Source organism: Amblyraja radiata, chromosome 14 (assembly GCF_010909765.2).
Source record: "Amblyraja radiata isolate CabotCenter1 chromosome 14, sAmbRad1.1.pri, whole genome shotgun sequence".
In the NCBI taxonomy this organism is placed as follows: domain Eukaryota; kingdom Metazoa; phylum Chordata; class Chondrichthyes; order Rajiformes; family Rajidae; genus Amblyraja; species Amblyraja radiata.
In genome coordinates this window covers 43,570,403-43,582,546 of record NC_045969.1, presented here as the reverse complement: position 1 = coordinate 43,582,546, position 12,144 = coordinate 43,570,403, and positions in this window count along the sequence as shown.

Genomic DNA, 12,144 nt, shown 5'->3' with positions numbered 1-12,144 from the left:
ATCAGTTCCTCTTCTCACATCTGCATGACGTTTCGGGTCGGTGCCCATTGACTGAAACAGACCATCCTTTATCTCCAGAGATGCTACCTGACCCGTTGAGTTACTCCAGCACCTTGTGTCTATATGTGTTTGTTTTAGTTTTGTTTTAGTTTAGTTTAGTTTAGTTTAGTTTAGTTTAGTTTAGTTTAGTTTAGTTTAGTTTAGTTTAGTTTAGAGATACAGTGTGGAAACAGGCCCACGGAGTCCACGCCAATCATTGATCACCCGTACACTAGTCCGGTGTTTTCCCACTTTCGCATCCTACACACTTGGGGCAATTTACTGAAACAAATTAACCTCCTGGATCTCTGACTCTGTAAGGCAGCAACGCTACTGTTGCACTACTGTCCCGACCCTAATACAGTTTGATACAGAGGTACACCTCTGAATCAGCCTCATCCAGTTTATACTCGCTGAAGACGGAGAAAGATGCAATAGAAAGAAGAACACATCTTAAGTGAGATATAAAAGCTTTTAAATGTTCTCTGCTTTTTGTTTTGTTTGTTGACAAAATTAAACTGGTGCTCTGAGTGAGAAAGCTATTCTGGCATGTCAGGATTTCTAAAGGCTTCTGAGAACAAAATTCTAGTTCATGACAGTATTGTGCAGGCCAGCTCTTTGGATAAACAAACACCACAGGTGGCCAGACTGGTTGACTCCTTGCTGTCACGTAGCTGTTGTGTTTCTCACAGTCCCCAGCCTTGCTCTGAACCTTCTGAAGCGTGTTTCTCTCAAGGCATGGCAGAAAACTGCGATTCCTGGTCAGTTTTTAGACTGTGCATGCGAATTCTCTTTTACAACACAATGCCTGTACAGTGATCAAGCCCAGTCACTATAGGTACAGCTGGCTGGTCTTCCTAGCAGTCACTATTGTAAGCCTGGAAGCAAAGTTACCAATTTGCAAAAAGCAATGTAATAAAGGGCTAAAGATGCAATAGAAAGAAGAAAAAGAGTTTGCAAATTTATAAAACCCTGCAATGGAATCAGGATCCATTTTTGTCATGCTTTCTGACGGTGAAACGTGGGTCAGGCATCTGGGGATAACTCCATGATTCTTTCAAATACTGCAGAGGGATACTTCGAGTCCAGTGAAAACAGAATGGGCTTTGTTGAAGACAGAGTTGTTGAGTCCAAGTCAGACAGCACAGAAACTGTCCCTTTGGGCCAACTTGCCCATACTGACCATCTAAGCTGGTGCCTTTTTATCCACATCTGGTCCATAATCCCTCTAAACCGTTCCTGTCCTCATACTTGTCCAAATGTCTTTCAAATGTTATTGTACCTACTTCAATTACTTCCTCCGGCAGCTCATTTCATATATCCACTGCGTTCTGGGTGAAAAAGTTGCCCCTCAGGTTCTTATTACCTTAAACCCATATCCTCTAATTCTTGATTCCCCTGTGCTGGGAAAAAATACTGTGCATTCATCCTATTTATTCCCCTCATGATCTCATAAACCTCCATGAGATCATCCCTCATCCTCTTGCCCTCCAAGGAATAAAGTCCGAGCCGTTCCTACCTCTCCCTGTTACCTCAGGCCCTCGATCCTGGCCACTTCCTGGTAAATCTTCTCTGCACTCATTCCAGCTTAATGGCATCTTTCCCGTAGAAAAGGTGGCCAAAACTGAACACAGTACTGCAAGTGCAACCACACCAATGTCCTGTGCAACTGTAAAATAATGTCCCAACTTCTATACTGAATTGCCTGGCACATGAAGGCCAATGTGCCAATAGCATTCTTCACCATCCTATCTACCTCAACATCACTTACAGGGAACAATGTATTTGTACTCCTAGATTGCTCTGCTCTACAACATTCCCCAGGGTACTGTGATGGTCCTGCCCTAGTTTGACTTCCCAAAACACAATACCTCACACTTATCTGAATTAAACATAATTAGCCATTCCTCAGCCCACTTGGCCAGCTGATCAAGATCCAACTGTAATTCTTGATACCCATCTACAGTGCCACCTATTTTAGTGTAATCTACAAACCTACTAATCATACCTTGCATATTTTTGTTCAAATCATTGACATAGAGGACAAACAACAATGGCCCAACACCGATCCCTGAGATACAACAGTCATCACAGGCCTCCAGTCTGATAAACAACCTTCTGCCACCACCCTCTGCTTCCTACCATGAAGCCAATTCTGTAACTGGTTATCTGGAATATATGAAACATATATTTGAGCAGTTTTGGGCCCCATATCTGAGGAAGGATGTGTTGGCATATAGACGGTCCTGAGGAGATTTACGAGAATGATCCCAGGGATGTTGGCTTCATGAATTAGGAGTGTTTGATGGTTCTGAGCCTGTACTCGCTGAAGTTTAGAAGGATGAGGGGGTGTCTCATTGAAACTTACCGAATAATGAAAGCCATAGACAGAGTGGATGTGGAGAAGGTTTTTCCAGTAGTGGGAGAATCTAGGACCAGAGGGCACAGTTTCAGAATAAAAGGACGTACAGTATCTTTAGAAGGGAGATGTGGAGGAATTTCTTTAGCCAGAAAATGGTGGATCGATGGAATTCATTACCACAGATGGTGGTGGCGAAGTCCTTGAATAGGCACAACAGTAGAGTTACTGCCTTACAGTGCTGGAGACCCGGGTTCAATCCTGACCACAGGTGCTGACTGTACGGAGTTTGTATGTTCTTCCTGTGATCACGTGGGTTTTATTTATGTGCTCCAGTTTCCTCCCACACTCCAAACAGGTTTGTAGATTAATTGGCTTCGGTAAAATTGTAATTTGTCCCTAGTGTAAGTAGGATAGTGTTAGTGTGCAGGGATCGCTGGTTGTCGCTGACTTGGTGGGCCAAAAGACCTGTTTCCACACTGTATCTCTAAACTAAACAAAAGATAGGTACTTGACTTGGAAGTTTGTCAAAGTTTACAGGGAGTAGGCAGGAGAATGGAGCTGAGAGGGAAAAATAGATCAGCCACGATCGAATGGCGGAGCAGACTCAATGGGCCAAATAGCCTAATTCGGCTCCTATGTTTCATGATCATTTGACATTCCTGTCTTGGAGTGTGTTTGGATACTTGTGCTCATGGCTGTAAAGTAGGCCTTGAATGTAGAATTTAATGACTTGAGTGAGAATGTTACCATATGAGATGCAATCAACTCAAAATATTATTGTAGGATAATTTGGAGTAACCGCCATTTTCAATCTTTGTACTGACACATTGTCAGTCATTTTCTGCTCGAGTAAAATTGTATATAGAAATCTGGGTAAGTCTGCAGTTTTCATGATCCTACAGTTACAATTGCCATAAAGTTGTACCGTTTTGGATCAGAGGTATTGAAGTTGAGGATGGGATGACAAAGGAAGCTATCTGATTGTCTTACTGACATTTCATGTGATGGTGTAGAGGGTGCAGATGTGAAGATGTGAATTAGGTGCAGGAATCGGCAACATAACCGCCTCAGCCTTTTCCACCAGTCATTAAGATGGAGTGACACAAACGGATAACTAGCGGAGTTGTCGTCTCCCAAACCTGATCCCTTGTGTTGTCTGTGTAGAGTTTGCAAGTCGTTCCTATGAGAGCATGGATTTACTGCAGTTGCTATGGTTTTCTTGCCACATCTCAATGGTGTACAAACATAAAATACTGCAGTAACTCAGCAGGTCAGGCAGCATCTCTGGAGAAAGGAAGAGGGATCTTGGGTCGGGACCCTTCTTCAGACGTCTCGACCTGAAACGTCACCTATTCCTTTTCTACAGAGAAGCTGACTGGGGTGGAAGATTGCCACCTTCACATGGTCCGCACTGTTTCGACTAATGCAATCAACTCGACGTGCACAAACGGAAGATCAAATAGAACAAGTTGTCCAACAACTTTAGGCTGTGCACGCCACACAAAAGAAGAAGAAGAGAAGCTGCCTGACCTGTTGAGTTACTCCAGCATTTTGTGTCTATCTTCAGTGTAACCCAGCATCTGCAGTTCCTTCCAGTTCAATAGTATACAGATTGGCTACTACAACATTGCCCCTAATATGTAGGTGAGTGGGTGAATCTGCAAACAAGGAGAGAATAAAATGGGATTATATCTTGGTACAGACTAATTGGCCAGAGAGATTGGTTCTGTCTCGTACGACTCTGTGATTTCATGACTCCAAAATCGTGATCAGTGTGATTGAAACCACAACTTCACATTCCCATCCCCCGCCCCTTATCATGTGTCTATCTATCTCTGCCTTAAATATCTTTATTGTTTCTGCTTCCATCACTCTTTGAGAAAGAATGTTCTGAACACACCTCGCTAATGTTTGGTGATACAGCATGGAAACAGGCCGAGACCACGCCTACCGTCAATTACCCGTTCCCACTGGTTCTATATTTGTCGCTTTCTCATCTACTCCCTACATACTAGGGGCAATTTACAAATCACAATTAACCTACAAACTCTCATGTCTTTGGGATGTGGGATGAAACCAGAGCATGCGGATGAAACCCATGCAGTCACAGGGAGAATGTGCAAACTACACACTGACAGCACTTGAGGTCAGGATTGAACCTGGGTTTGCGGCGCTGTGAGGCAGCAGCTCTACCAGCAGCTACGACTGTGTCACCCTGTTGTAGCTGCATAAGACCATAAGTTATCGAAGCAGAATTGGGGCATTGGGTTCATCGAGTTTACTCCATCATTCGATCATGGCTGAACTATTTTTCCTTCTCAAACCCATTCTTTTGCCTTCTCCCTGCAATCTTTGACGCATCTTTTACTAGCTTTTTGTGAATCGTGTACAAGGCCACTCAGCTCCTTTCATCACTCAGCATCTGTAACTGCTATATATTGTTTCTGTCAAAATGGATCATTGCTGACTCATTTAAATTATCTAGTAATCTATTGTGGAGACTCCTTAGGTTTGCTTCATGGCTTCTTTTTCCACCTACCTTTGTATCATCAAAACAATTCAATTCAATTCAACTTTATTGTCATTGCACAAATACGAGTATAGGTACAACGAAATGCAGTTTAGCGTCTGGTCATAGTCATAGTGCAAGATAGTAGAAGTAAAAATACAAAATACAAAATAAGCCTACAATAAAAATTAAAAATACTGGTTAACAATGTGTGGATTGTGGATGAATTAAAACTGGTACATAGGCAAATAACTGTATACAAATGGGAGAGTCTAAAGATAGCTAGCGATGGGACTCTGAGTTCAGCAGTGTAATGGTGTTGTTGAAAAAGCTGTTCCTCAGCCTGCTTGTGCGAGACCTGAGGCTCCTGTACCGCCTCCCTGATGGGAGGAGGGCAAATAGTCCATGATTAGGGTGAGAAGGGTCCTTGATGATTTTCCCGACCCGTCTCAGACACCGTTTTCGGTGGAGGGCATCCATGGCAGGGAGCGGGGCACCAATGATGTGCTGAGCGGTTTTCACCACCCGTTGCAGTGTCTTCCTGTCAGCTGCGGTGCAGCTGCTGTACCATACCGTGAAGCAGGTGGTCAGGATGCTTTCGATGGTACAGCGGTAGAAGTTGGACAGGATCTGGGGGGACAGGTGAGCTTTCTTGAGCCTCCTCAGAAAGTAAAGGCGCTGCTGCGCCTTTTTGATCAATTTGGTGGTATTGAGGGACCAGGACAGATCCTCTGAGATGTGTACCCCGAGGAATTTGTAGTTGGAGACGCGCTCCACCTCAGTCCCGTTTATGTGGATGGGGGTATGTCTGCCACCTCTGGTCTTCCTGAAGTCAACAATGATTTCCTTCTTCTTCTTGGAGTTGAGGACGAGGTTATTGTTGGCACACCAGGCTGCCAGGTTCTGGACCTCCTCCCTATAGGCTGATTCATTGTTGTCGCTGATCAGTCCTACCACCGTGGTGTCATCGGCAAATTTTATGATGGCGTTGGAGCCATACTTAGGGACGCAGTCATGGGTGAAGAGGGAGTAGAGGAGAGGGCTGAGCACATAGCCCTGTGGCATGCCGGTGTTCAGTGTTAGAGTGGAGGAGGTGAGGTTGTTGATCCTAACAGACTGTGGTCTGTTGGTGAGGAAATCCAGTGTCCAATTGCAGAGGGAGGTGGAGATGGAGATGCCAAGTCCGCTGAGTTTGGTGATCAAGCTGGCGGGGATGACAGTGTTAAAGGCAGAGCTGAAATCGATGAACAACAACCTGATGTAGGAGTTGTTGTTGTCCAGGTGGGTCAGGGCAGAGTGTAGGGCCGCAGATATGGTGTCCTCTGTAGACCTGTTGGTCCGGTAGGCAAACTGATGGGGGTCCAGTGTGGGGGGGAGGCTGGCTTTGAGGTGAGCCAAGATCAGCAGCTCAAAGCACTTTGCAATGACAGGGGTGAGTGCCACTGGGCGGAAGTCGTTGAGACTCCCTGAAGCTGACTGTTTGGGCACTGGCACAATGGTTGAGGTCTTGAGGCAAGTAGGGACGACACCCTGGGTCAGTGGCAGATTGAAAATGTCAGTGAAGACCAGGGATAGTTGTCCAGCACATGCCCTGAGCACACGCCCGGGGATGCCATCGGGGCCGGCAGCTTTGTGCTCATTCACCTTGCTCAGTGCGCCTTGTACAGCAGAGGTGGAGAGACTGAAGGGTTGACGACAGATGGCACAATGGGCTAAGTGTTCGGCTGGCAACCGGAAGTTAGCTGGTTCGAATCCCGCTTGGAGTGCATACTGTCGTTGTGTCCTTGGGCAAGACACTTCACCCACCTTTGCCTGTGTGTGAAGGTACACAAAATTGCTGGGGAAACTCAGCGGGTGCAGCAGCATCTATGGAGCGAAGGAAATAGGCGACGTTTCGGGCCGAAACCCTTCTTCACACACCTTTGCCTGTGTGTGTCCTTGGGCAAGACACTTCACCCACCTTTGCCTGTGTGTGTGGATGTAATTATGTGAAGCACTTTGGGGTCAATGCAAGTTGACTAAAAATGTGCTATATAAATAAAGAAATTTAATTTAATTTGTTCGTTCGGGGGTGGGGCAGCTTTGATGGCTGGTGTTTTGTTGTCCCGGTCAAAACGAGCATAGAAGTAGTTTAGCTCGTCAGGAAGGGAGGCGTTGTCTGGGGGGGGGGTGTTAACTTTATGGTAGTCGGCAATGGACTTGATGCCTTGCCACATGCGTCTGGGGTCGGAGTTGTTTTGAAAATGCTCCTCGATCTGCCGTTTGTGTTTGAGTTTAGTGCTCCTGATTCCCTTTTTCAGGTTGACCCTGAATGAGCTGTATCCCTCAGCGTCGCCAGATCTAAAAGCGGCATCGCGAGCCTTCAGCAAGAGTCTGACCTCTCTGCTCATCCACGGCTTCTGATTAGGGAAGGTCTTTATTTGTTTATGGGTATTGTCGTTGTCGGTGCTGAATTTGATGTAGTCCAAAAAGGATGAGGTGTATGTGTTAATGTCCACTTGGGAGTCAAAGGTGGCCTGAGTGGCAAACAGACTCCAGTCTGTTTGCTGAAACTGTTCCTGTAGTGCAGAGACAGCCCCCTCAGGCCAAACCTTCACTGTCCTCACGGTTGGTTTCACACGTCTGATGAGAGGTATGTATTTGGGGAGCAGGAACAGAGAGAGGTGGTCAGACTGACCCAGGTGGGGGAGGGGGAGGGCTTTGTAGGCATCAGTAATATTAGTGTATACTAAATCAAGAATATTGTCTCCTCTGGTTGGACAGGAGACATGTTGATGGAACCTGGGGAGTACAGTTTTAAGGTTGGAGTGGTTAAAATCACCCGCAACAATATAAGCCCCCTCTGGGTATGCAGTTAGTTGTTTGCTGATAGCAGCTTGCAGCTCTTCCATTGCTAGCCTGGCATTAGTGTCCGGGGGTACGTAGACTGCAGTGATAACAATCGATGTAAATTCTCTGGGCAGATAGAAGGGCCTGCACTTTATCATCAGGTATTCCAGGTCAGCAGAGCAGTGACTACCAATCCTAACAACGTCCGTACACCATGAGTTGTTCACATAAATGCACAGTCCGCCGCCCTTGGTCTTACCGGAGTTCTCCGCTGTTCTGTCGGCCCTGAAGACAGTGCGCCCATCCAGCTCGATGGCGTTGTCCGGGATGTTGTCGTTGAGCCGTGTTTCGGTAAAGACCATGGCGTTGCAGTCGGCGATCCGTTTATGTGTGGTGATCCGCAGCTGTAGTTCATCGATTTTATTCACCAGGGACCGAACATTGGCGAGGAAAATGCTTGGCAGAGCTGGCTGGTGAGGGTTTAGCTTTAGCCTAGCCCGATAGCCTCCCCGCTTCCCACGTCTTTGTTTGCGGTCTCTGCGCCGCCTCCGGGCACTTCCTGTCGGAGGAGCTGGCACACTAGACCGCGGTGTCCTGGTGATCTCCGGCGGTAGTTGGAAGTCGCTTAGTGTACTGGTTGTGCAGAGACGACCGAGATCCAGTAGCTCTTGACGGCCATACAAAGTCTTCGCTCGACTGTTCCGAGCGAAAACTACGGTAATTATTAACCAAAAAAATACTAACTTGCAAAAACTGTGGAGACGCAGAGCCTCGCGTTGTGCACGCGACGCCATCTTGACACGCAATGACACCATCCTTCATCTACATAAACTGTAAGGAGTTGAGGCCTTAGCATACATCCCTTTAGCACACTGCTTGTTAAATCATACTCTCAGCTTCCTGTTTGCCTGCTCATGGGTTAAGAGAGATTATTTGTCATACACGCTGGATGTGAACCGGAAAAATGAAATTCTTACACGCTGCACAAGGATCAGTACGTTAGACACAACAATACCAAAAATAACTGATCAGTTATTCTGACAGCAGACCATGATAGTGCAATAACTAAAGTACATAGACTGTAGTGGTTTAGCGCTGAGATCAAGTTGTGAGATAGGGTTATGGCCAGCTACTCTTCCATCCCATTAAATATGCTATTTGTTTAGTTTAGAAATGCAGCGTGGAAACAGGCCCTTCGGCCCAATGAGTCCGCGCTGACCAACAATCACCCCGTACACTGCTTCTATCCCACACCGTAGGAACAATTTACAGAAGCCATTAACCTACAAACCTGCAGGTCTTTGGAATGTGTGAGAAAACCAGAGCAGCTGCAGGAAACACATGCGGTCACAGAGAATGTGCAAACTCCGTACAGCCAGAATGTGTAGACAGGATCGAACTCGGGTCTCTGGCGCTGTGAGGCAGCAGCTCTACTGCTGCACCCATTGTTTCACCGGGAGCCTTTGTTTTCTACAATAACTTTTGAGGCATCATCTGTTTCTGTGATATAGCCTTTATTCATAACTTCAAAAATCTTCCCTTTGATAAATGTTAAATTAACTGGCACTAGAGATTTATTTTTTTCGCTGTCTCTCTCCCTTTTTTGAGCGGTTACATTCATAGAGTTCCAATCTGACACAATCTTTCCCAAATCTCATGAATTTTAGAAAATTTAAATCTAATACCTCAACTACCTCGCAAGCTGCTTTTTCTCTAGCCCAAGGATAACCCTGGGGACTTGTAAACTTGTAGCTCCAACACTTGCTGAAAACCACTTTGTAGATGATTGTAATTTTCCTGACTTCCCCCTTCACTTCCATGCATTGGAAACTGAGGGCTATCAGGAAAATGTATTTGGTGACATGACTTCATTCGCTGATCTCTTCAGCCCATCTCCCTTTGCTGTCATGGTTACCATGGCAATCCACCTCACCAGGAAACCAGAGTGAGATTTTTTTTTTGAGGAACTTTAGGAACCACAATGGTTCCGCATACAATGTCTGTATTTAGTTGACTCTTTCAAAAGGATAAAAGTGAATGAACTGAAAATGATTGATTTTTTGTTAAGTATTGGTTCCATAATTCCAAGCAGAAATTAGGTCAAGTTTTATGAGGTGAAACATATGAAAGGAACATTCGACTCTGCATTTCAAAATTGTATCAACTAACTGCATTGCAAGCTAACGTTATTACCGCTAAAGTCCAGGTCAGGTCAGGGGTGTTCCCCCTGCCACGGGTACCCTGTAATCCCATGCTACCTGCTCCATGGTCGGATAGTCGGCGACTAAACCGTCTCCCCCACCTGGTTTACGAAATGAGGAGGGGGCTGTAGACCCCCAGCAGGACCAAAAACACGACCTGCCAAAGGGCGGATGAGCTTCTAGCGAGCCAACGGCCATCCACACTTCAGTAGAAGTTGCGATCACTGTCGTACATAGCATTGTAAGGAATGTTGATAGAGCACACACACCAAAATCCTATACTTCCAGCGGTGAAAGTCCGCAGGAACTGGAAGACAGAGATGTGTGGTGCGTCCGTCACCGTTCCCGTTGGAAACCAGCACCACTGCGTCGCTAATGTTTTCAACGATGATGAATGTTAATGGAATTAATTCAAACATTTTATTTTAAGTTTCGGCATTCATTGCAATATAACAGGAAGTGTTTAAAGTGAAAATTAAAGTCAGAGAGTCATAGAGTCATCGAGCATAGAAACAGACCCTTTGGCTCAACATATCGTCCAAGATGCCCCATCTAAACTAGTCCCATTTGCTCGTGTTTGGGCAGTATCCCTCTAAATCTTTCCTTTCCATGTACTAAATATCTTTAAATGTTAATATTGTACCTCAATCGCTTCATCTATCAGCTCGTTCCATACACACATCACCATTTGTGTGAAATTCTTGACAGAGTGTCTGTCCATTCCCTTTTTGTCCAATGCCCTGATTATTCACCGATCCCATATTATAATCTTTGATTCTAGGTGATTAACTTTGGCACTGTAAACTTGCATGGTTTTGCTTTTGTTAGTTGACTTTCAACCGATTCATAAAGTTTTGATAGTCCAACGAATGTTTGTACAAGGCAATGATTTTTCCAATGCTGGAACATAATTTGTATTATACGTGATCAAAAGATGTCATTGTTATCAGCGTTCAGCATTAACTAATTAGGGTATTACCAGGGATTAAAATAATTACGTGTGAGGTAAAACTAGAAATGTTAAGGATTTTCAACCTGGGATTGAATTAACATCTTTAAAATCTTTAAAACTATGAAATGTTTTGATACAGATGGTCACAATAAAACTTTCACTTATTAGGGATCCTATATGCAGAAATCCTTAAAGGAATCGCACAAGGAGTTAGGAGTCAGAATTGGGTCTTCGCATGCAAATTGACAACACTTGAAGGAATCCAGCAAACATAGAAAAAAAACATAGAAAATAGGTGCTGGAGTAGGCCATTCAGCCCTTCGAGCCAGCACCGCCATTCAATATGATCATGCAAAATCAGTACCCCGTTCCTGCTTTCTCCCCATATCCCTTGATTCCATTAGAATTTGGTTTTGTTTATAGATACAGCATGTCAACAGAAAATGGATGAGAATCAACCAGATCCAGTTATAGATTGGTGATCTAACATGTCCTGCCAATTGAATGGACAACTGGTGATGCTAATGATGTCATATCGGAATTATATTCACTATGTCCAAGAACAAAATGATGAAAAGGGACTATGGGTGCAGGGACAGTTTGAGGGATTAGAGCAAGTTACTCATTTGGATTGGTTGCACTGTTGGATTGTCTCCGTTGCAACTTTGGTGCATTTTGATCATTCTGCAATAAGAGAACTAACTTCCTGCAAATCTTGTAGTGTGGTGAACATGTTGTGCAATAAACGCACTTTTGAACGCTTACAAAATCCCATGCAACCACTCTGCCATAATGGCCCAAAAGGGTTGGTCAGGTCCAGGTGCAATCCAAACAGTCCTACCCTTGAGTGATCTTAAAATACAATAACTCCCACTTCCGCTTAGTTTAAATTTTTTCAAATGATGCAAAAGTAGTAGGATTCATGTAAGTGATGTCTAAGAAGGAACTGCAGATGCTGGAAAATCGAAGGTAGACTGAAGTGCTGGAGAAACTCAGCGGGGTGCGGATGAGTTTCTCCAGCACTTTTGTCTACCTTCATGGAAGTGATTCATGTTTTGCAATTTATGATACCATCATAAACTTGACTGCACATTTTAAACTGCATTTTAAAAGCATTTTTATAACTAAAGATCTATATTCTCATAGCTTTCCACTTCATCATGAACACAAGCTCATTTTATAAGCTAAATTAACTTTAAACTACATTTTGAGAATAACTTTTTGGGGAAAATGCAAGGCTATCAAATCAGCA